This window comes from Arachis hypogaea, chromosome 7 (assembly GCF_003086295.3).
Source record: "Arachis hypogaea cultivar Tifrunner chromosome 7, arahy.Tifrunner.gnm2.J5K5, whole genome shotgun sequence".
Taxonomy (NCBI): domain Eukaryota; kingdom Viridiplantae; phylum Streptophyta; class Magnoliopsida; order Fabales; family Fabaceae; genus Arachis; species Arachis hypogaea.
Window position 1 is genome coordinate 49,950,840 of NC_092042.1, and position 4,092 is coordinate 49,954,931.

Here is a 4,092-nt window from a genome sequence, read left to right on the forward strand (position 1 = left end):
TGTGTGTTTTTCTGTGATTTCAGGTATTTTCTGGCTGAAATTGAGGGACCTGAGCAAAAATCTGGTTCAGAGACTAAAAAGGACTGCAGATGCTGTTGGATTCTGACCTCCCTGCACTCGAAGTGGATTTTCTGGAGCTATAGAAGCCCAATCAGCGCGCTCTCAACGGCGTTGGAAAGTAGACATCCTGGGCTTTCCAGCAATATATGATAGTCCATACTTTGCCTAAGATTTGATGGCTCAAACCGGCGTTCAAAGTCACCCACAGAATTTCCAGTGTTAAACGCCGGAACTGGCACAAGAATGGGAGTTAAACGCCCAAACTGGCATAAAAGCTGGCGTTTAACTCCAAGAAGAGTCTCTACACGAAAATGCTTCAATGCTCAGCCCAAGCACACACCAAGAGGGCCCGGAAGTGGATTTTTATGTCATTTACTCATCTCTGTACACCCTAGGCTACTAGTTCTCTATAAGTAGGACCTTTTACTATTGTATTTTCATCTTTGGATTATTTTAGATCCTTTGATCATCTTTGGACATCTAGTTCTTAGATCATTGGGAGGCTGGCCTCACGGCCATGCCTAAACCTTGTTCTTATGTATTTTCAACGGTGGAGTTTCTACACACCATAGATTAAGGTGTGGAGCTCTGCTGTACCTCGAGTATTAATGCAATTACTATTGTTCTTCTATTCAATTCCGCTTGTTCTTATTCCAAGATATCACTTGTTCTTCAACTTGATGAATGTGATGATCCGTGACACTCATCATCATTCTCACCTATGAACGTGTGCCTGACAACCACCTCCGTTTTACCTTAGATTGGGTGAATATCTCTTGGATTCCTGATACACGATGCATGGTTGATCGCCTGACAACCGAGTGCTCACCTGACAACCGAGCCAGCCATTCCATGAGATCAGAGTCTTCGTGGTATAGGCTAGAACTGATGGCGGCATTCAAGAGAATCCGGAAGGTCTAACCTTGTCTGTGGTATTCTGAGTAGGATTCAATGATTGAATGACTGTGACGAGCTTCAAACTCCTGAAGGCGGGGCGTTAGTGACAGACGCAAAAGAATCACTGGATTCTATTCCGGCCTGATTGAGAACCGACAGATGGATAGCCGTGCCGTGACAGGGTGCGTTGAACATTTCCACTGAGAGGATGGGAGGTAGCCACTGACAACGGTGAAACCCTTGCATAAGCTTGCCATGGAAAGGAGTAAGAAGGATTGGATGAAGACAGTAGGAAAGCAGAGAGACGGAAGGGACAAGCATCTTCATACGCTTATCTGAAATTCCTATCAATGAATTACATAAGTATCTCTATCTTTACCTTTATGTTTTATTCGTATATCACCCATATCCATTTGAGTCTGCCTGACTAAGATTTACAAGGTGACCATAGCTTGCTTCATACCAACAATCTCTGTGGGATCGACCCTTACTCGCGTAAGGTTTATTACTTGGACGACCCAGTACACTTGCTGGTTAGTTGTGCGAAGTTGTAGTGATCACAATTTCGTCCACCAAGTTTTTGGTGCCGTTGCCGGGGATTGTTCGAGTATGGACAACTGACGGTTCATCTTGTTGCTTAGATTAGGTATTTTTTTTTCAGAGTTCTTAAGAATGAATTCTAGAGTTTCAAGATGATCTGTTGAAGTCTGGCTGGCTGTGAAGCCATGTCTAATTTCATTGGACCGAGGTTTCAACTTATCATCACAAGAGCTTGTTGATTTCTATCAATCTTGCTATTGGAGCAGTGATCTGCTAAGGCTTGGCTGGCCTTTGGCCATGTCTAGTGTTTTGGACCGAAGCTTTCTTTGAAAGCTTGGCTGGCTGTGAAGCCATGTCTAATTCCTGGACCGGAGTCTTAGACTAAACATTGCATGATTCCTGGAATTCTCATTAAGAATTTTGATACCTTCATTTTCTTTTTCCACTTAATTTTCGAAAAAGCACAAAAAAAAATTTAGAAAATCATAAAATCCAAAAATTTCTTGTTTGAGACTCTATTCTCATTTTAAGTTTGGTGTCAATTGCATGTTTCTGTTCTTCTTGCATTCATTCATGTGTCTTAGTGATCTTCAAGATGTTCTTGATGATTTCATTACTCTGATCTTTAATTCCTCTTGACTTGAGTGTTTATGTGTCTCATATGCATTCTCATTAGTGTCAGTAGTATACAAATTGCTAAGTTTGGTGTCTTGCATGCATTATTATTTGATTTTAGTTGCATTTTGATTATTCCTCACTATTAAAAATCCAAAAATATTTTTAATTTGTGTCTTTTCAAGTCAATAATACAGAGAATTGAAGATTCAGAACATACAGCAGAGGAATTACACAGAAAAAGCTGGGCGTTCAAAACGCCCAGTGAAGAAGGACAGACTACGTTTAAACGCCAGCCAGGGTGCCTGGTTGGGTGTTTAACGCCCAAAAGGGTAGAGTTTTGGGCGTTAAACGCCAGAATGTGCACCATTCTGGGCGTTTAACGCCAGGATGGCACAAGAGGGAAGATTTTGTTTTCAATGCAAATTTTTTTCTAGTTTTCAAAATCTTTTCAAAATCAAATCTTTTTCAAATCATATCTTTTCAATCAAATCTTTTTCAAATTCAATTTCTTTCTATTTTCAAAGATACTTGCTATCAATTAATGATTTGATTCAACATTTCAAGTATGTTGCCTTTTCTGTTGAGAAAGGTTTAATGTTTGAATCATATCTTTTCTTGATAGCCAAGTCATCAATTTTTAAAATCAAATCTTTTTAAAAATGTTTTTCAAATCATATCTTCTCAATCACATCTCTTTAAAATCAATCATATCTTCTTAACCACATCTTTTTCAAAATAGTTTTCAATCAAATCTTTTTGATTTCTAATTTCAAAATCTTTTTCAAAAAAATCACTTTACTTCTTTCTCAATCATGGTTTTCGAAAATCAATTAGTGTTTTTCAAAATGTTTTTAAAATATTTTACTTAATTTTCGAAAATTTCTTCCCCTCTTCTCACATCCTTCTATTTATGGACTAACACTATTCCTTAATGCAAAATTTGAACTCCATCTTCTTTGATAAGTTCGAATTTTCTACTTCTGCCTTCTATTTTTCTTTTCCTCTGACACCTCAAAGAATCTCTATACTGTGACATAGAGGATTCCACATTTTCTTGTTCTTTTCTCTTTCTTATGAGCAGGAGCAAGGACAAAAGCATTCTTGTTGAGGCTGATCCTGAACCTGAAAGGACCTTGAATCAAAAGCTAAGAGAAGCCAAGGCACAACTCTCTGTAGAGGACCTAACAGAAATCTTCAAGGAAAAAGAACACATGGCAGCCGAAAACAACAACAATGCCAATAATGCAAGGAAGGTGCTGGGTGACTTTACTGCACCTACTCCCGACTTCTATGGGAAAAGCATCTCTATCCCTGCCATTGGAGCAAACAACTTTGAGCTTAAGCCTCAATTAGTTTCTCTAATGCAACAGAATTGCAAGTTCCATGGACTTCCATTGGAAGATCCTCATCAGTTTTTAGCTGAGTTCTTGCAAATCTGTGACACTGTCAAGACTAATGGGGTTGACCCTGAGGTCTACAGACTTATGCTATTCCCTTTTGCTGTAAGAGACAGAGCTAGAACATGGTTGGATTCACAACCTAAAGAAAGCCTGAACTCTTGGGAAAAGCTAGTCAATGCCTTCTTGGCAAAGTTCTTTCCACCTCAAAAATTGAGTAAGCTTAGAGTGGAAGTCCAAACCTTCAGACAGAAGGAAGGAGAATCCCTCTATGAAGCTTGGGAAAGATACAAACAATTAATCAGAAAGTGTCCCTCTGATATGCTTTCTGAATGGAGCATCATAGGTATTTTCTATGATGGTCTCACTGAACTATCCAAGATGTCTTTGGATAGCTCTGCTGGAGGATCTCTTCATCTGAAGAAGATGCCTACAGAAGCTCAAGAGCTGATTGAAATGGTTGCAAATAACCAATTCATGTACACTTCTGAAAGGAATTCTGTGAACAATGGGACCAATCAGAAGAAAGGAGTTCTTGAGATAGACACTCTGAATGCCATACTGGCTCAGAATAAAATAT

General features: G+C 39.1%; 1 non-coding gene across 1 annotated transcript; it reads right to left on the reverse strand.

The window, feature by feature from the left end:
- Window positions 1-3,731: 3,731 nt before the first annotated feature.
- LOC112704792 (small nucleolar RNA R71) lies at window positions 3,732-3,839 on the reverse strand. The gene has a single exon (XR_003155399.1). It is a non-coding gene; the product is annotated as a small nucleolar RNA R71 (small nucleolar RNA).
- Window positions 3,840-4,092: the final 253 nt, after the last annotated feature.